At 41.2% G+C, this 21,518-nt stretch overlaps 1 protein-coding gene across 24 annotated transcripts in view; it reads left to right on the top strand.

The window, feature by feature from the left end:
- PRLR (prolactin receptor) overlaps positions 1–21,518 on the top strand; it is a 341,587-nt gene that overhangs the window by 225,234 nt on the left and 94,835 nt on the right. Inside the window, exon 1 of one of the 24 annotated variants that reach the window (XM_065598858.1) lies at positions 12,943–12,964. The exons of the other annotated variants lie outside the window; for them this stretch is intronic. The gene's annotated coding sequence lies outside the window, so the exon portion shown is untranslated. Of the gene's footprint in view, positions 1–12,942; positions 12,965–21,518 lie in introns of those variants that run through there. 24 annotated transcript variants of the gene reach the window in all.

Genomic DNA, 21,518 nt, shown 5'->3' with positions numbered 1-21,518 from the left:
CACGGCCTCTACTGTTTGGGTGAGATGAATATCTCTGCAACGTGCAGTATCTGTCATTAATTTTCCCTGCAAACATACAAAGCTCATGAGCTTCAGTTGGGGAAAGGAGAAGACTGAGACCTCATTCTGATCTAAGCCAGGGAGACCCCCATTCTCCCGTAGACTGTCCAACTGACAAGCAGCGCCTTACCAAGCACAAGCTTGGGAGTAAAGCCTAGAGCTGCTAAGCCCAAGGACTCATCCATAGAGTAAGGAGCACTCTCAGGGTTACAAGGACAGATCCCCATCAGGTCTATTCCTATGAGAAGAGATCCCACCCCATACAGGGTAGGTGGGCCTTTTGGCATGGGTCCCAAGAGCTCAGGACCACACAAGTCTCCTCCATACAGAAGGATAAAACCCCAAAAGAAAGAGGATCCATCAACTCCATTGCAGGCTCCAACTCCTAAATATCAAAATTGGCATCCACCGGCTCCATCCAAGAATGCTGGACCATGTTCTTTGATAGTAGCAGCCAATCCTACGAAGGACCAGCTGCTCACAATGTCTTGGGATACATCAGAACCATTGGTCCCAACCACCAGAATGCCCTGAACACCAGGACCTATTTGACATTTATGTCTCACTGAATGATATCTTTATCCCTTACTCTCAGTCCCCTCTCCTCTCTGGCCCAGTCCTTCTGAGGGACATTGCTGAGGACTACTTGAGGAACACAGGAACTATCTCTGCCTCAGCCTTCAGGCAGGAGTGTTCATCTCCGGTATCATCAACCCCACCAGTGGAGCAAGAGCACGTTTCCAACTTGGACAAGTCTGATGCTCCGGCTGTCCTTTATCTCCTCACAGAGAGATGAGTCCTGACAGGGAGTAGGAGATCCAAACCAGATATGACTTTCCCAGGGACTGCCAGTACCCATTGCCATGAAGTCCCCCTCAACCAGTCAACCCTGATAATGGCCCTACTGGGATCCGTGGGACGCATATGGCAGATGTCCTGGGTCCGTCCACAAATCCTACCAGACTTCTTCCACTTGGCATCTGCTGGTTCCATCTGAGTGTGAGGAGGAGGAAACTGATACAGATCCACAGGTGCTGACAGTACTGACAGGGACCTATCTCCTCCTTGTCTCCAGGCAAAGCAATCAATCAATCCCTGCTGTCTCTGCCAGATGATCATAGGCAGTACCAGGAGCTATTGCAGAGGATAGCAAATGAGCTTCAGATCCCACTAAAGGAGGTCCAGGATTCCCAACACCAGCTACTTGACATTCTGCAACATCCAGGTCCAAGCAAGATGGCGCTTTCAGTTAATGAGGCCAACATGGAACCAGCCAGACTGGTCTGGTATACCCTAGCCTCTTGGGCCCCCACACCTCGAAGAGCTGAGAGATGCTGTTTTACCCTGGCCAAAGGAGCAGAGTTCCTTTTTTCACCCATCCAGCACCCAATTCACTGGTGGTGCAGGCAGCTATGGACATAGCAAGGTCACAACATCCTAAGACCATCCCAGCTGACATGAACTCAGAGACTGGACCTTTTGGGAAGAAAGGTATTCTCCTCTATGAGCCTGCAGTTCCATATCGCTAACTATCAAGGCTTGTTAATAATATGTTTTCATTACACCGGGTTACCTCTAAATACGGTTTTGTAGGTTTGGATATTTTTTACCAATGGGATAGAAAATGTTAGTCTGAAATCATTTATAGCACTGGTATAGCAGTATTGGAGAAAGACAACTATTCTTTGCAGTAAAAGAAATGGGGATTAGATGATAGCAGTAGAGTAAAATCTACTGAAGAAAATTAATTTGAATTTATAGTAGTTTTCTTTTCCACAGATCATTTTGCAAGTGAACCAGATTGAAACCAGATTTAATTGCTTGGACTCTGTTACTTATAGCTATATTTTGTTTACCAAGTTAACTGGCTAAGCCTGCAGTATGCTCACAAAGTACCCATTACATTTTCCTGCCCTTCTTAGTGGTGGACAAAATCATGAGATTGCATTCTGACAGAAGTTAAGGCAATGACCTTTTAAAGCAAAAATTAAATTAATTAATTATAAGTCATGCTTGGTGATCTGAGGGGGAAAACAGTCAGCTAGGTTATAAGCATCTGCAAATTTTAACCAATGATCTGGGTTGGAAAACAAATGAACAAAGAACAGAATGTGTGTCGTATACATTTTTACTTTGTCTTCCGGTTGAATTTTTTGTTCAAGTTGGGGTTCAGCTTTTGGGCTCTCCTTGATTATTTTTAAAGCAATATTTTAATGCTAAATTCTCCTTGGCTACAAAATGGGGTCCCACTGACTTCAAAGGGAATTATAGTTCTGTGGTCTTGATGTTGTAAATATGTACATACGTTATAGGTGGGACTGATAGCACCGTCTGTTATGAAATTTGCCCAACACTTCCCATTATGAAGACCTTGTTTCAGTTGCTCATGACTTTGCCAGACTTTAACTGTTTGTGCTGAAATTTTCCATCCAAGGTGTCTGCGTCAGGCTGAATTTTTTTAGGAAATTTCAGCTATAACAGTTTGGCCATTTTCAAGAATGAGGCTAGGGAAAAAACACATTGTTTTGTCCATGTTAAAAACTTCTTGAAACCTTTTATTTGAAGCATGGATTTGAAATTTGGCTGGAGCACGGCCTTTGTGTGAGGGATATGCCTTTTTCCATCCATGTGAAAATCTGCCCAAATTTGGCCAAGTTATAAGCCTTTGAAAAACTGCAGTTTGCACATGCTCAGTAGAGACTCTTTAGTTTTCTCAGCTATCTCAACGATTCTGTCCACACCGGGCATGTTCTAGTTTGGTGCAGCAGGAGGCTGTGCAGGACTTTCCCTGCAGTTACAGCTCAGGGTTGCTGTAGGCCAGTGGTCCCTAAACTTTTTACCTCATGCCTCCCCTTACTTCTATCCATGCCCTGCTCCCCATGGCACGGACAGAGGTAAAAGGGCTGAGGCTGGGGTCACAGCTGGGGGCAGGAGCGGAGCCTTGGCCAGGGATCGGTGCCCCGTGCGTGGGGCCAGGAGCAGAGCTGGGTGGCGCTCCCACCTTTCCACCTGTGGGGGCCGGCCTGGACCCCAGCTGTGCCCCCCAATGTTCCTCTATGCCCTCCTAGAGAGGCTCACCCCACATTTTGGGGACCTCTGTTGCAGGCTGTGCCAGGCCCAGTCACCTGAAGTGCGAACGGAAAGCTTATTTCACCTGTACTCTCAATGACCACCTGTTGGGCCCTGGCAGTGTGGAAGAGGAGCCTGCTTGATTCTAGTACAGAAGGGACAACAGCCAAATCTATGGGAGGGTGGGTTCATTCAATTGAAACCAGGAGTCTGCAAGGGGGTGGGGAGGGAAGGAAATGGAAACTAGGAGTCAGTCTGGCAGGGGAAGGGGGAAGAGCTAAACTTAGACTGGGAGTTGGAGTGGGGGATACTGGGATTGGTTGGGCAAGGAGATGAACTGAGATGTGAAGTCTGAGGAGTGAGACTGCCTGTGTGAGGAGAATGAGACCAGGACAAGGAGCCAGGGGTAGGGAAGAGACGCATTGGAACAGAAACACATTGGAGGAGATGGCGCAGAACTTAAGGGGTCAAAGTTTAGGGGGAATGGTCAGAAGAGTCTGTGCCCACAAGAGAACACTGTCCTCAAAGCTCTGGAGGGGAGTGTGCTCTAGTGGGTACAGACTCTTCAGCCTGTTTACCCTAGACTTGGCCCCTTCTCCCCTGTGAGCTCCAGCCTGTCCATGTTCCAGTCCCTGTCTGGGTCCTGGAGAAAATGTTGGTTTTACTAAAAGGGTATTTTCTGTCAAATCATTCTGGTGGAAAATTCCCAATCAGCTCTAGTTACAATCTAGCATTAAAAACCTATAGTAATTATAAAATAAGAAAACACTTCCTATATTACTTGGAATACAAGGGCTACTTCCCTGTAGGAGTAAAATGGCCTCTTGAAAGAGGTCAAATGAAAAGTCCTGCCAATCTGAGCCTTCAAGGTGAAAGATATTACAAAATATCAAATAACTATCTCCAGTGTTTCAAAGTGCTGGCAGGATTGTTTCTTGGGGATCAGAGCCAGTACACTCTGTGATGTTTTACCAGTGGTTAGGGAAGGGTTAACAGAATAACCCAATATTCTCATAATACACTTTTCATAGAGCATATGCATATTTACCTACCTTTAGTATTAGTTAGTGTATAAATAGGTAGGTGATGCTTTCTGATATTATGCAGACAATATTGAGACTTTTGAGAGTTGTGGCTCCACTGATTCTTCTTGCACTTGTATCTCTTACATTAAGCTGACTAACTCCCATGAAAAATTCCAGTCCACATGCCAAAGGCTGTTCTCAGGTATGCCTGTCAATGGAGTTGACAGGACTAATAGAGCAAATTTGGTGTGTTTTGAAATAAACAATGTTTTTTGTTTTTTACCATTCTAGCTGTGTACTGCAGATATTTTAGTCCCTGCTACTTATGAGAAAGGAGTAACAGATGTTTTTAATGCTTTCTTATCTCTAACCCAAATTACATTTACAGTCTTGTCTGGAACTCTGAGGAAACAAGATAGTGTGTATTTTAGTCTTACAGTCTCCTTACTTAGCCCAAACATAACTCACTCCAGAGACACTCAATAAATTGCAGTCATGAGCCTTAAACATAGGCAGAGAGAAAGAGAAAGAACACATATGGCAAGTGTCGCAGAGTGTAGCGAGTGGCAAGGGGAGAAGTTAGTCAGCCTGGCCCTCCTTATGTTGTGGTGCTGCTGCTGGTGGTTGTAATAGTTACTATTTGTATTACATTTGCATCTGAATGACCCCATGAGGATCTGGCCCCTTTGTTACAGGAACTGTACAGACATATAGTACAACAGCTGAGAGATGTACTAAGTGTTTGCAATCTAGATTAAGACAATATGCAATAGGTGTTTTTAGCAGACAATGGAAGAGTTGAGGGAGGGAAAATAGGAACAGCAATGGGAACACAGGCTTACAGTGACCAATTAAGTACCTTAGTTTCCCTATCAGTACAATGAGGATAAGAATACTTACCCACCTATCCCCTAAGGCTGTTGTGAGGATAAATTAGTTATGTGTTCAAAGCATTGTTTGAACATTAAAGTGTGGTAAAAATGAGAAATACCAATAATACCCTTACTTTTACAATTAGTCATCCATTTGCCTGTGCTAAATTTCACATATTAAATCTGTTGTGTGTGAGGATTAGGAAGGGATCTTTTATTGGTCATACTCTCCCTTTCCCAAGTTTTGTCTACTTGATTGTTTTTGAGATATCTTGTTTGTTTGTTGTATTTGGTACCGGGGGGGGGGGGGATGCATCTGGGAGTCTGGCACTGGTTTTTTAATTTAAAAAAATTAACTATATAGACCACAGGCTGTATATCAGTGCAGAATTTGGTCCATATGCTAGAAATAGTAGTCTTGTCATCAAAGGCCTCATTAACTATTTCTTGTCCTATGCCAACACACAAAACTATTGCTCACATCAATAACCACATGTAGTCCCCATGAGCTTCTATTGAACTATAGGGCTGTACTGTTTCCTTTATATTTGTAAATAAACCCCAGGACCAAGGCTCTTTGATGCAGGAGCTTGCACCAGTGAAACAAAGCTTCCCTAAAGCGATTTTTAGCTCACCAGTGGAGTATTCCCCTTACTCAAAGGAATGCCCAGGAGGCCTATCTGATCCTATCCCGGTTCTTATACTGTCTTCATCACTATAGAATCTGAGTGCCTTCCAGTAGTGAATTAAGTGATGTGACCAACATCATATGTAGTTTGTTCTTTCTCTCATCCTCTCCCCAGTGGAGAAGTATATGTTTAGTGTAGTGTTTTGATTTGGTTGTGGCTCCTTTGTCTCTAAAGTGGGCTGTGGGGCTGGCCCAGGAACCCGAGGATCTACAAGGTTTAATGGTGACTTAAAGTCCTATTTACACCCCTCATCCATTTTCCTGAGCTGTGCTGAGATGGTCCTAAGATTCGGGAACAAAAGCTACATGAAAGTAAGGAAATAAATGAAATATAAGAGCAGTATGAAAAAAAAGAATAATTTGTGTTGCGTTAATAAACTTCTCCTGGTATCTGAATGAGTCTTTTGTTAATGAAATAAGAAAAACAAACCAAATAATAATGTATTTATTTTATTACTTATTAATTACTTTGGAGTAGGAGCTGGACTGTGCTTTTAGGAGGGTAGAATTTATTTCAACATTAAACAAGTAAAATAGCATCACAAATCATTTGATAAAAATTCTATTGCAATGGAATTGGACCCAAAAAGCAAGGTTATGATGAGACTCCAAATACTGAACTTTAACAGCAAGAACAAAATTTAATTTCCATCAAGCACATATGTCTGGGGGGGGGAAAGCATTGGGGATACAGTCATTTGAGTTGCCACTTCTGAGATATAATAATTGTGGGATGAATCAGGGTTGGAAGGGACCTCAAGAGGTCATCTAGTCCAACCCCCTGCTCAAAGCAGGACTAATTCCCAACTAAATCATCCCAGCCAGGGCTTTGTCAAGCCGGGCCTTAAAAACCTCCAAGGAAGGAGATTCCACCACCTCCCTAGTAACACATTCCAGTGCTTCACCACCCTCCTAGTGAAATAGTGTTTCCTAATATCCAAACTAGACCTCCCCCACTGCAACTTGAGACCATTGCTCCTTGTTCTGTCAGCACATCTGAGATTCTCAGATGAAAGGAGCTGTAGAGTTGCAAAGTATTATAATTCCCAAATGCAAAAGAGTAAATTAACCTTGAAGTTGGTTAAGGAGATCTTATTAAAGTAGGTGTTTCTGTGTCCATGTCTTGAAGCTCTCCATTTACTAAAAAACAACAATTCAGGCAGACCAGCAAGTTTAAAATAATGATCGCAAATGTAATCAAAAGGAAGTTAAAGAATAGTTTCCCTGTAATGTGAGTAGATTATGGTAGGTTGTTTTCTTTCTCCATGTCATGATTTGAGTCTGCATGAAGAATTTTTCTTTCAAGTCAATAAGCTTCTTACTATAAGATGCAGCAAAAGCCATGCAAATCTGATGATAAACATTGGATTTACTTAGCAGGTTGATCATTATTGCATGCCCTAAACTTATTCAGACAATTGTCAGAAGTTAACACATCTAAAGAATTTTGCATTTGGTTATGAATTAAAAATGGACACTGGATAACTTTAAATATCTTTTGTCTTCGGGAAAAAAAACTAGTGTTGATGTTTGAATTTCATGTGTGGTCAAATTAATAAACCATTTCAGGAGCTGAGTTTGTTTGAAAATCTGCCCCCAATTGAGGGTGCTGAGCACTTAAATGCATCCCACTTAGGGTGACCAGATAACAAGGGTAAAAAATTGGGGCGGGGGTGGGGAGTAATAGGCACCTATACAAAACAAAGCCCCAAGTATTGGGACTGTCCCTATAAAATCAAGACATCTGGGAATTCTAATCCCGGGTGCTGAAGTTCCAGACAAGAGCTTCTTCAGCCCTTTTCTCAGGCATCTGCCATGCTCAAATTTTATTTCCAGTGCTCATGTTAGCCCAAAACATTTTAACTATGGTCTACACAGATCAAAATATGGGCTGTCTGCAGATCCCACCCCCTCCCATATCTATTATCGGGTGATTTATTAAGACGGAGGCAGAATAAGATGTAACACACAGATATTTATTATGCCACTAGTCAGTAAACTAGACAAGGACCCCCTTCAGACAATAAACAACATAAGGAAGACACACTCAGTTGTTAACAGTTACCAGAGCATGAGGCTCAGAGCCCGTAAACCCCCTTAACCTATGGATGTAAAACAGAGGAAAACCACAATGGGTATTACAATACCATATCCTGAAGACAGGGACACAATGACAAAAACTCAGGATACCGACAGGGACAGTGGTGAAAATCAGGGGCGCTGGACACCAAACAGGAACTCAGGAACTGGGTATTCTTCTCCCTCTGGACAGGTCCTCTGGGCAGGTCTTCTCCCTATTGGGCAGATCTTCTCCCTCAGGTAGGTCTTCAGTGCTTGCCCACGCAGTCTCTGCTTGACCTCGTAGTCCAGTGCAAGTATGCACTCACTAATGGTGTGTAGCAGTTGAGTGCAAGTATGTTAATAGAGACCAAGAATCCAAAGTCCTATGAGTCCTGGTCCCTCTGGGGCTCCTGGCAGCTAGCTGAACTGTGTGGGACTCTGGCTGTCATTCAGATGGACAGCCCTGAGTGACAGGCGTGCCACTCACTAAATAACCTGCAGTTGCTAGGCAGATTATGGCTGTCACATGACTCTAACTGCCCTGACCTTTCCCCTCCTTGATTTGAAAAAGGCTGAAAGGGCACTAAATCATCTGAGGAGAAGGGTATCCAAGATGGAGGCTTAGCTGTCCTTTTACAAATCCAAGATGGACATTACATAAAACAGGTCAGAAACAGATTTACCCAACACTCACAGAACCTTGAAGTCCCAATGTTCTAGCTGATAGTTCCACAATCTGCACTTGAACTTTGGGGCCTCAACTTTCCTTCTGTTGCCCCCCTTTGGCCCAAGCAGTTAGCCAATATTTGGGATCTTGTGGGTTGTTTCCATTAGGAGGAGAAATTGATTATGTGAGTCAAGTACTTTTTAGGTGCAGTCCTTTTTATTTATGAAGAATCTACACAAAATCCTGTTTCCCTAAATACAGGAGGAACAAACAAGAGGGAGCAGTGTCCTTGCTTACAGTTCCAAACCTCTTTCCAGCCAGACTCTGCCCAAAAGAAGCTCTGTCTCTTTTGACCTCTTCCTAGGGCCAAGTTAAAAGTGCTTCTCTAGCTGTCTCTTGGCTCCCCCCCCCCATCCTGTTGGTGTTCTGCTTCTGTCTCAGATAGACATACACACAACTGCAATCTAATCAAAGAGGCATTTAACTGCTCCCTCATTTCTGCCGAATGAAAGGCAACCAGCAAACCCTCCAGCATAATGCTTCCCACACCTCTCCAAACACCCCTCAAATGCTGATTAACAGAGGAGAAGAAAAGAATGTTGGCCATATTCTTCTGCTACTTTCTCCTCTTTCCCTTTCAGTTCTCTCTCTTCCCCACAAGCCCCTCATGCTCTCTCACATTGCCTTTTTCTGAGGAGAATAAGCACTACACTAGCTCCACGGAGATTTCTTCAATTTATAAGCCACATAGACTTCACACTACAAATGGATCTACCAATTGCATACAGGTCTGAATGAAGGAAGAGTTATAAGCCAAGAAATATGAGATCAAGCCCACACACTATCATTATTTCAATATGACCCCTCTATTCTTAGAAATCCACTGATATATGTGTTTAATGCATGACCAAGGAGTGCCGACAGTAAACTAATAGGTGCTGATAGTAAGCTAGAGCTTAAGAACACAGGGAGTACTAAGTTATATTTTGTACCAAGGCACTATACATAGTAACAAGAAAACATTCTACAAATACATTAGAAGCAAGAGGAAGGCCAAGGACAGGGTAGGTCCATTACTCAATGTGGGGGGAGGGAACAACAACAGAAAATGTGGAAATGGCAGAAATGCTAAATGACTATTTTTGTTTCAGTTTTCACCAAAAAGTTTAGTAGCAATTGGACATCTAATTTAATGAATGCCAGTAAACATGAGGTAGGATCAGAGGCTAAAATAGGGAAAGAACAAGTTAACAATTACTTGGACAAGTTAGAGGTCTTCAAGTCACCAGGGCCTGATTAAATAAATTCTAGAATACTCAAGAAGCTGACTGAGGAGATATCTGAGCCATTAGCAATTATCTTTAAAAAGTAATGAAAGAAGAGATTCCAGAGGACTGGAAAAGGGCAAATATAGTGCCAAACCATAAAAAGGGGAATAAAGACAAGTTGGGGAATTACAGACCAGTCAGCTTAACTTCAGTACCTGGAAAGATAACAGAGCAAATAATTAAGCAAACAATTTGCAGACACCTAGAAGATAAGGTGATAAGTAACAATCAGAATGGATTTGTCAAGAACAAATTGTGTCAGACCAACCTAATAGCTTTCTTTGACAAGGTAACAAGTCTTGCGGATGGGGGGAAGCAGTAGATGTGGTATATCTTGACTTTAGTAAGGCTTTTGATACTGTCTTGCATGACTGCCTTATAAACAAACTAGAGAAATACAACCTAGATGGAGCTTCTATGAGGTAGGTGCATAACTGGTTGGAAAACCATTCCCAGAGAGTAGTTATCAGTAGTTTACAGTCAAGCTGGAAGGGCATATCAAGTGGGGTATTGAAGGGATCAGTTCTGATTCTGTTCAATATTTTCATCAATGATTTAGATACACTTATAAAGTTTGTGGATGATACCAAGCTGTTGCAAGTGCTTTGGAGGATAGGATTAAAATTCAAAATGATCTGGACAAACTGGAGAAATGGTCTGAAGAAAATAGGATGAAATTCAATAAGGATGAATGCAAAGTACTCTACTTAGAAAGAAACAATCAGTTGCACACATACAAAATGGGAAATGATTGCCTAGGAAGGAGTTTTGGGAGGGGGTCAAAGTGGATCACAAGCTAAATGTGAGTCAACAGTGTAATACTGTTGCAAAAAAAGCAAACGTCATTCTGGAATGTATTAGCAGGAGTGTTGTAAGCAAGACACAAGAAGTAATTCTTCCACTCTACTCCGCGCTGATTAGGCCTCAACTGGAGTATTGTGTCCAGTTCAGGAAAGATGTGGGCAAATTGGAGAAAGTCCAGAGAAGAGCAACAAAATGATTAAAGATCTAGAAAACATGAGCTATGAGGGAAGATTGAAAAAATTGGGTTTGTTTAGTCTGGAGAAGAGAAGACTGAAAGGGGACAGGATAACAGTTTTCAAGTACATAAAAGGTTGTTATGAGGTGGAGGGAGAAGATTTGTTCTCCATAACCTCTGAGGATAGGCGAAGTAGCAATGGGCTTAAATTGCAGCGGAATGGTTTAGGTTTGACATTAGGAAAAACTTCTTAACTCTCAGGGTGGTTAAGCACTGGAATGAATTGCCTAGGGAGGTTGTGGAATCTCTGTCATTGGAGATTTTTAAGAGCAGGTTAGACAAACACCTGTCAGGAATGGTCCAGATAATACTTAGTCCTGACTTGAGTGCAGGGGACTGGACTAGAAGACCTCTCGAAGTTCCTTCCAGTCCTATGATTCTACTATGGCTTCTCCCTGGCTCCTCCCAGATTCCCATAGAGCATACCTCTATTTCTGGTGTTTATGAATTTCTATTGAGATCTGCTATGGCATAATACCAAGTAGAAAGTTATGGCTAGCAGCTGGGCTTTTGAGAATGGATTTGTGCAAAAGTGCTGTACTTCTGGTCATTCTGTGTGCATAAGCTGTGGAGCATATTGTCCTACCCCAGTAAAGAAGGCAATCTTCAGAAACCTCTCCCTAGCCAGTGGTCTGATATCAGGACTGGCATCAAGGCACTCCTAATTCTGGTCCTCACAACTACTGCCTGATGACTTAACCACTCTGCTTTCATTATCCAGCCATTATAATTAGGCATGGTCCTGACCTACCTTTCAAAACTGAACACCCACTCTCTGTCCCCTGAATTTGAAGATAGGAACTTTCAGCCTGTGCCTACCATGTAATATATATATATATATATATATGGAGATATACCTATCTCATAGAACTGGAAGGGACCTTGAAAGGTCATCAAGTCCAGTCCAGTCCCCTGCCTTCACTAGCAGGACTAAGTACTGTCTCTGACAGGTTGTTTTGTTTGTTTTTTGTGCCCCAGATCCCTAAATGGCCCCCTCAAGGATTGAACTCACAACCCTGGGTTTAGCAGGCTAATGCTCAAACCACTGAGCTATCCATCTCCTCCCCCTCCCAAATCATAGAATATCAGGGTTGGAAGGGATCTCATCTAGTCTAACCCCCTGCTCAAAGCAGGACTAATCCCCAGACAGATTTTTGGCCTGATTCCTAAGTGGCCCCCTTCAAGGATTGACCTCATAACCCTGGGTTTAAGCAGGCTAATACTCAAACCACTGAGCTATCACTCCCCCAATTGATTGAATGAAAACCCTAGATCTAAAAGCTCCCAAACTTTAGGGAGGTTTGGCTCTGGATCTGAACTTTGTGAGTAGGGCCCTTCTCTATGGAATACTCTGTACTTTCCAAGAGTGCTTTGGGTAAAGCTGAGCAAATGAAGGATTTTTCCATTTGCTGGCAATTTCAAAAAGATTGAACAAAAATTCACATTGGACCAAAAAAATTTTTTCAAAAATGTTGTTGACTCAGAAAGTTATATTCAAAAGATTTTTAAGAAAATGTTTCATTTTGATTTTGAGCATTTTAAAACATTGCTGAGCTTTTAAAAATAAAATTAAAGAATTTCAAAACAAAATTTTTGAACTGAAAAATGATTTTCTTTATGTCAAAACAAAACATTCTGGGTTTTGGGGGGGATTTTTAAGAGTTTTTCCCAAAACAAACTATTTGGCAAAATCTACATGAAATCATGAAGTGATTTGATGACTCCAAAACTACATTTTTCACCAAAAACAAATTTGGTCTAAAAATTTCACCCAGCTCTAGCTGTGAGGATTCCTCTGTTAGCTTGAAAAGCTCCTTGAAAGCAAATAGCACTCTGTATGATTTAAATGTTGTTGTTATGGAAGCTTAATTGCATATTTTATATCAGAAAGGCCCTGTTTAATTCTTGGGTGACAGAAAATGGTAAAAATAATAAGAAGAAAGGTGTCAGGAATCAGGGCCTACAGCAGAGCCAATCTCTGGGCAACCTAACAAGCTCAGCTGGCCTGTGGTAGGCAGTCTGATTGGTTGGAAGAGTCAGCATACCAATTCTGAAGCCCAGCAGTTCAATGGTTACTCAAAGCATTTGCCCACAGCTGGGATAGCTCCTGCTCCAGCTCTTGCTTGGATCCAGCCCTGCTCTTGCCTTGGTCCAGGTAACCCTAACTTTGACCCTTGGTCCTGACTTGTGACTTTGGCTCTAGCATCTGGCCTCTGAATCTGATTCTGACCCTGGGTCTTGATTCCTAGCTACCAACTCTGGGTTTGACCTCTAGGCACAGCTGCCCATGTCCCAGTCACTGACAAAAGGACACTGATTAGGATTTTCAAAGTACTCTAAGGGAATGAGAAGTGCCCAATGCCTGTTGACTCAGTTCCACTATTTGGTCAGTTTCACCATTGTCCCCACTTCATCTGTCAGTTTCAGCTGTTGTTTATCTGGATCTTGCACACTGCAACAGAGGAGATAAACATTTTCAAAATAGGAATGCCACAAAAATTGATGGGGTGCTCAAGGGCAAGTGTAGCTGAAACTTTTTTCTTTTCCCCTTAATTTACTAGATTCAGAGTTGACAGTGTTCCTTTAAATGTAAATGTTACTTATTGGCTTGTTGGAAGGTGGATAGATTGGCTTGTTGGAAGAGTAAATGCTTTTATACCTAGAGATCACTGTACCATACAACTGAAAGGAAATATTCTGAAATTTTTAAATTATTCTTTGGGTTATATGCTTTTCAGCCCTGTGCATTAGGTAGCAATATTTCTTTCCCTCCCCTCCTTCCATTAAATATAATAGCCAAGAAAGCAAATGGAATCCAATAGCTTCCTCCCTTTCTAGCATATTTTATTTGTGTGTTAGAGAGGTCTTGCCTCCTTCACTGAAAATTTTTTTAATTAATGTATGCAGTGTTGTTGTGGCTGTGTTGGTCCTGGGATATTAGAGAGACAAGGTGGTTGAAGTTGGCCCAATAAAAGATATTTCCTCACCCACTTTGTTTCTTTAAATTAGCATAGGCAGATGCTGGACTTTTTATAGTTTAAGAGGATTGTGTGTGAGCAGCAAGAGGTAAGCTTCAGTGCTTTGGTAAATAAAGTTATAGTAATAAATTTCTTTTGCTATGTTAGCACTGGCTCCAGAGTCGCTTGTAAATGTACTTCACAATGGTAGCATGCATAATTCTGAGTGCTTCTTCCCCCGGCGCTGTAAATCATTAACAGGGCAATATCTGTGGTCAGTAGTCAATTTATGTTTTAAATAAGCAATGTTTACATGTAGCTAGGGCATAAAGATAAAGGGTTTTATAGTCAAGCACACATCTGGATAAAGACTCAAATTCAGGAATAGTTCTTTCAATAGCTGCATAAGTATATGTAATAGAAAAACAACCAAAACTATATAAGCATTAGTCCTGAGGTCCCCAAACTGTGGGGTGCTCTCCCCTATGGGGCGTGGATGACCATTTGAGGGGTGTCGCTGGGGCCCGGGCCAGCGCCCACCGGGGGCAGGGAGGGAGCGCCACCCAGCTCCACTCCTGGCCCTGGCCCCGGCCCCGGCCCCGGCCCCAGCTGCTGGCCCTGCACCTGGGGCCCTGGCTGTCACCCAGGAATACAACACGTGTATAAGATACTAGTACGAAGCCAATATTCATAACTTTAGATACCAAGATGATACATGGATTTAACCAGGATAATCATATTTGATAGATTGTAACTTTTCCATTGACACTTAAATGATATACTTTATACAAGCTTTGTTACAATAAATGGTCATATTCAATCATACAGCATCACAGTCCCTTAGAGTATGTGCTAAATACTTATGCTAAACTGTTCAACCTTGTATTTAGCTGTGAAAGGCTGAGTTGTATTTAATATTCATTCATTTGGATTTATTTCAATTCGTAATAAATATGCATCTGACATACGAATGCAATAAATTCTGATTTTATATAATGCATGGGAAAAATTGTAGTATAGTAAATATTTATTCCAAAACAGTGAGGCTAATTGGTTACTTCCTATGCATTTTCATAGAAGAAGTAGTGTTGCCTCATGTTTGCCACTTAGGAATGGGGAGATCTAGGTTCTGTTCCCAACTCTGCTTCTGTCTCATTGTGAGATCTTGGTTAAGTTACTTGACAGTCCTGTACCTTTGTGTAACCTCTACCTTATGAGATCTTCAAATAAGATGTACTGTATAAGTACAATCTGTTATTTCATGTACAGGACTGTATGGATAGTCTCTGCATTTAGCTGAACTCCAGAGATCAGTAAAGAACAGATAACATTTAGAGGAGGTTTGTTTAAAACTGCACTGAAATTTTGGCCCACCTCAGTCTCCCTCCAGTTCATCTATCAAGACTATGCCAAAAAAACAAGTACCTGTCACATTTTGTTTGTTTGTTTCTTATTTCTGTTATATGTTCACAGATATAAGGAGATGAATATTTTTATCTGCAAATAAACTCTGTGATTAAGGGTCACAGTGCAACTGTATTGCATTGTCCCATTAGAATCTCCCTGAACCAATGTCAGGGCTGCATCAAAGTGCAAAGCTCAGATATATTTAAAAACAACAAGATGTTAAGTTCTTTGTCAGCAAGAAAAACTTTTAGGTCAAAATGAAAGTGTGCTTGGTTTTCTGTTTTTTCATAAACCAGTTATTTTCTGTAATCTCAAATACTGTACTGTTTGCAGGCAAAATTGACATTTTGCTCCCACATAAACAAATCCATGATCATCAACATGAATCACTGGATGTATGCCGGGAGAATTTTCCTATACGAAGCTGAGAGTTGCACGGTGAAAACTGGGGGTGGGTGGGAGCAGAATCTCAAAATCCCAGTGTTTTCTGCTGAGTAATGGCTTTATTCTGCTAACTTTATGCCTGAAGAACCTCAACTGAGTCCCATTGTGGGGAGTAACTTCAGATTAACTCCCTTAGAAGTAGCCTGGCATTCTGTGACCCCAGCTTGAGTCTCAGGATGTTAGAGACTGAGAACACTGAATAAACAATGGGCCAAATTAATCCCTGGTGTAACTTCATTCACTTCAATAGTATTAAACCTGGATACATTTGACATAAATATATTAGTGTATAGGAGGAAGGTCATGCTGATACATGGTGCAGTCAGCAGTTCTCCAGCACCCCCTGATGTTTAGCTACATATTAGTGCTACTCAGAAAAAAAAATTCCCTAGCAATAGGGATTGTGCAGCACTTGTCTCAAAGCCTGAGCTGTGCAGGTGGAAGTGGTAGTGATGGAAAGAGGAGGTGTATGTAGTAGCACCAGGAATATACAGGAAAGAGGCGATGCTGAGCAAAAGTATGAATCAAAGTCCAGGGGAAAACCTATTGACAAATATCTGGCTCCCTTTCATTATCAACAATAGAAAGTTGCACTGAGCTCATCTATCTCTAACCTGGCCAACTTTATATAAGTAATGTTTCCACTAGCATGAAATGTTCTTAAACAATTTCTTCCACGCTTTCGACATGGATAGGTTTTGTTTTAGCATTCCTTTATGTGCCAACTTTTTTTGTGTGTAATCACAATTTTGTTTGGGGGCACATGCATAGCCTGCTGTGGAAAAGATTAAAATATTGTGCCATTTTCCCACAGTCCTCATAGCAAAGTGAATCAGCTGACATCCATTTAAAATTTATGAGTGATTGAAATAAATTCTCTGAAGCAAAGAAGGCATCTTGAAATTAGCAATAAAAAACAAAATTGTGATTTGGGCTCATGTTAGCAAAACAAGCCAAAATGATGCATACTTTTTTTTTTAAGTCCATGATACTTGAAATCCACATCATGATAGATAGATACAAATCTTTCACTCCAAGACAACCAAGGGAACATAGCAGCAAATGAAGTATCTCATTACTGGCCATGCTCCTGAGAGTATAGCAATCAACAGGATTGTTTATGTTCTGTGCTAAGCTCACTGTGGTACTACTTGCCCACTGAGACAAGCTGCCTTATTTACAACACAATATTTATCTACTGGCATATACATCAACACCATGTAAAAATACAGCAGAGCAAAGTGCCCACCAAAAAACAATATTAGAGGTACTGGTCTCAAAAATCATATCTGTTTTAAAGTGTTTTGTAATTACTGTAGATCTGTTTCAGCATCACTAATGACAGTTGTGTGAAAATTAATATAATTTGCTGTTGATCTGAACTGTGCAAACTACAATTTGAACCGGAAAAGGAGTCAAAATCAGCCTTGCTTCAAGTTCAAAGTGCCATGCGAGAACCAATGGTAGTTTGATAGAGTTTTGCTTTTAAGAACTATTAATATAAAAATGCTAACTTTATCTGCAGACTTTATCAAGCTGCTGTGTCTGTGGTATATTTTGAGTTCGAGTCAATCTGTAATGGGAATCAAAATGGTTAATTAAAAATACAACAGGGGTGTTGTGAAGCTAAAGCCCTTTGTGATCTTTAGATGAAAGGTGCTACATGCATATATATTATTCGTGTTATTTGTATTATCCCAAAATAAAATGAATGGCTTTCCAAAATTCAGTAAAGCTGGGGACTCTACTCAGGCAGTCCTCTCCTCACCTTTTCCTGTTGGCATGTTTAAATTTCACTGGAAAATGTACCACAAATTCATTGATGTCCCAGAATGTATTGCCTGATCAATGCGTACGTGCAAAAGATGAGCAATACATGGAATGTGCAGCACATGTGGATACATTTTTCAAGTCCTTTATTAAACATTGCATGTTAATTGGCACATCGTTTTCCCACATTTGGCTGTACTCACAACACATCTTGAATCTAAATTAAAATGACCCCTACATTGCATGGAAGAACAGATGATTTCAATAGTATAGTATTTATTAAGATAAAGTTAGATAAGTTTATGGAGGGAATGGTTTAATGGTAAAACATAGTAGTCAAGGAAAGCCAAGCAAGGGTGGGTAAATAGTATAATGGCTAACGGGGTCGGGCTGGAGACTCTTGCCTATATGCTCGGGGTCTTACTGATCGCCACATTTGGGGTCGGGAAGGAATTTTCCTCCAGGGCAGATTGGCTGAGCCTCTGGAGGTTTTTCGCCTTCCTCCGCAGCATGGGGCAGGGATCTCTAGCAGGAGGGTCTCTGCCGATTGCAGTCACTAAAAACAGGATTGGAGACTTCAACAGCAGAGTCCAGGGAAGGGGTAGGGACGGTTTTATGGCCTGCAGCATGCAGGGGGTCAGACCAGATGATCATAATGGTCCCTTCTGACCTTAAAGTCTATGAGTCTATTTATGTATTTTTGTCACTGTAGAACATTGCAAGAACTTTCATTGCTGGCTGTCTGGAAAGCTCTGGGGTTTCATCAGTTACTAAAGTCAATTTCTGACCACTCCAAAGATCTTTAATTGCAGCTTGGTGGTGAGCAAAAACTTCAGGCAGGTATTTTTCTTCCAGTTGACAGTGTTCTGGGCCAGTGCGTGCTGCCTGCTGCTGCATACTTATAAAGCAGAGCTAATAAAAAGCTCAAACTATAGAAACCATTCATTGGACTCAAAGCATGTACCATATTGTATAGAAAATCCACAGCTGCTTCTTTCTTTTGTACAGTTCTTCCCAAACAGACCCTATTGAAGCTTTGGTTACCTTTGCTTGACTCTTAATTTCAAATGAGACATCCTGTTCAAATGTTAAGCAACATGATTTGCCTTTCTGGAGACTTATGTTTTTTATAAACTTTGTGGTGCAAATTATTCTCATTTCCCTTTCCAGACTTTTCCTCTGTTTTGAGTTTGAGGTCAGGGTATTCACTGCACTATTCCTCTAAGGCTTTTTTTACAACCCATTACTGTCATAAAATGACAAATTTGGCCTCTCTTACTGTACTAGTGAAGTTGGGCCCCTGCCACAAATGTAATAGCATTCATGCTCTTCCTAAACTTTGGGGTCAAGCAGATCTGCAGTTCCAGCACTGCTTGGCAGCCGTTGTAGCTGTCTGTGACTTAATCACTGCTGCTCTGGGCAAGTGTTCCCGGCCCAGCCACGTGGTCATTGTCACTAGGAAGGTGTCCTAGTGCTGCCATGACTGCAGTAGCTGCCAGCTGCTGAACAGGGGATGGCAAACTGCTCCCTGTACTAACTCGCTACACCGCTACCTCAATACAACGCCACCCGATATAACACGAATTCGGATATAACGCAGAAAGCAGTGCTCCGGGAGGGCGGGGCTGTGCACTCCAGCGGATCAAAGCAAGTTCAATATAACGCAGTTTCACCTATAACGCAGTAAGATTTTTTGGCTCCTGGGGACAGCGTTATATCGAGGTAGAGGTGTACTATCGATGCATATTTTTTCCATCTATTTCTGTGCATCAGGTGAAATTGAAGTTTACAGACAACTAATGATTTTAATAGACTCATTCCAAGCCTACGTATATACACCAGGCTAAACCTAGAATGGGAGGTCAGAATCAGACTCATTGACTTCAGGGTGGTTGCATGAATGTAAGCTGGGAGGGGTTGGCCATGTGTGCCTAATGCAGTCATTTTAATCTACCAACAACCCTAGGAAAAGATATGGTGTTGCAGATTTCAAGATCAAATGGAAACTAATGCTTTTCTTCATCCTGGTTTTATAAATGGGCTTCAGGGAACAAAAAGCAGTTACATTCTGGTCCCTTAAATGCATTTGATTTTCACCCACCTAACTGATTGGTAGACAACTGCCAATTATGTGATGTGACCGTTCACTCCAATCAGTTTGTAATTCCTGCAGGATTGCTAATGGTGGTAAATGAGCCTAAGTAGGGGTTCTTAAATGAGTTTAATAGTTATTTCTTTTTCCTTTTAATCTAATATTCATTCTTTCAGCCTAAGCAGTTCTGATACTTCTCTGAGAGCAGCACCATCTTTACTTACGCTTATGTGAGTGCACTAGCTATTGAGTTAAAAGTTTCATTTGAATAAGAGCAGACCCCTATATTGCAAAATATAAATTGTCTAACAAAATTATGAAGAAACAAATGAAATTAATAAAAGGTAACTTTTGTAATTTGCTAGTAACATCTTGTTGTTGTGATTCATGCTCCAGAAATCTGGTCTGTTGGTTAATGGTGACCACTCAACACAATTACTATTAACAACAAGGAGGAAGGAATGCAAGCCAAAATAGGGAAAGAACGTATTAAAGAACATTTAAATAAGTTAGGTATAATCAAGTTGACAGGGCCTGATGAAATTCATCCTTGGATACGGAAGGAATTAGCTGAAGCAACCTCAGAACTGTTGGCAATTATCTTTGAGAATGCCTGGAGGACGGTTTAAGTCCCAGAAGACTGGAGAAAGGCAAACATCATACCTGTCTTTACAAAGGGGAACAAAGAGGACCCAGGGAATTATAGACCAGTCAGTCTAACTTCCATGCCAGGAAAGATATTGAAACAAATTATTAAACAATCAGTTTGTAAGCATCTAGAGGATAATAGGATTATAAGTAATAGCTGGCAGGCATTTGTCAAAAACAAATCATGCCAAACCAACCTAATTTCCTTCGACAGGGTTACTGGCCTAGTGGATATGCCATATCTTTATTTTTTTTGGAAGGCTTTTGATGCAGTTCATGACATTCTCATAAGCAAACTAGGGAAATGTGGTCTAGATGAAATTACAAGATGGATGCACAATGGGTTGCAAAAACATACTAAAAGAGTAGTCATCAATGGTTTGCTGTCAGACTGGGAGGACATACTTTGTGGAGTACTGCAGGGTGAGTCCTAGGTCCAGTACTAGTCAATATTTTCAATAATGACTTCAATAATGGAGAGGAGAGTATGCTTATAAAACTTGCAGACAACACCAAGCTAGGATTACAAGCATTTTGGAGATCAAGCTTACATTCAAAATGACCTTGACAAATTGAAAATTATTTAATTTAATCTTGTTGAATTCAGACAAAGACAAGTGCATAGCACTTCACTTAGGAAAGAAAAATCAAATGCACAACTACAACATGGGGAATAACTGGCTTGGTGGTAGTACTGCTGAAAAGAATCTGGAGGTAATATTGGATCATAAATTGAATATGAGTCCTCAATGTGATGTAGTTTTGATGATGGCTAATACCATTCTGTTGTGTATTAATGGAAGTGTCACATGTAAGACATGGGAGGTAATTGTCCTGCTTTACTCAGCATTGGTGAGGCCTCAGCTGGAGTAGTATCCAATTCTGGGTGCCACACTTTAGGAATGATGGGGACAAATTGGAAAGAGTCCAAAGGGGAGCAACAAAAATGATACGAGGTTTATGAAAGCTGACCTATGATTAAAAGGTTAAAAACACCTGGGCATGTTTAGTTTTGGGAAAAGAAGACTGATGTGGAATGTGATAATAACCTTCAAATATGCTAAGGGCTGTTATAAAGAGGATGGTGATGAGTTGTTCTCCATGTCCACTGAATGTGTAGGACAAGAAGTAATGGGCTTAATCTGCAGTAAGGGAGATTTTAGGTTAAATATCAGGAAAAACTTTCTAACTAAAATTGTAGTTAGGCTCTGGAATAGGCTTCCAAGGGAGGTTATTGGGTCCCCATCATTGGAAGTTTTTAAGAACAAGTTGGACAAACACCTATCAGGAATGATTTTACTTGGTACTGCCACAATTCAGGGGGCTGGACTCGATGACTTTTTGAGGTCCCTTCCAGCCCGATATTTCTATGATTCTATATCTTAGTCTTT

Source organism: Chrysemys picta, chromosome 6, assembly GCF_011386835.1.
Source record: "Chrysemys picta bellii isolate R12L10 chromosome 6, ASM1138683v2, whole genome shotgun sequence".
Classification (NCBI taxonomy): domain Eukaryota; kingdom Metazoa; phylum Chordata; order Testudines; family Emydidae; genus Chrysemys; species Chrysemys picta.
Note: the sequence above shows the minus strand (reverse complement) of the source record. Positions and strands in the feature narration are given on the sequence as shown.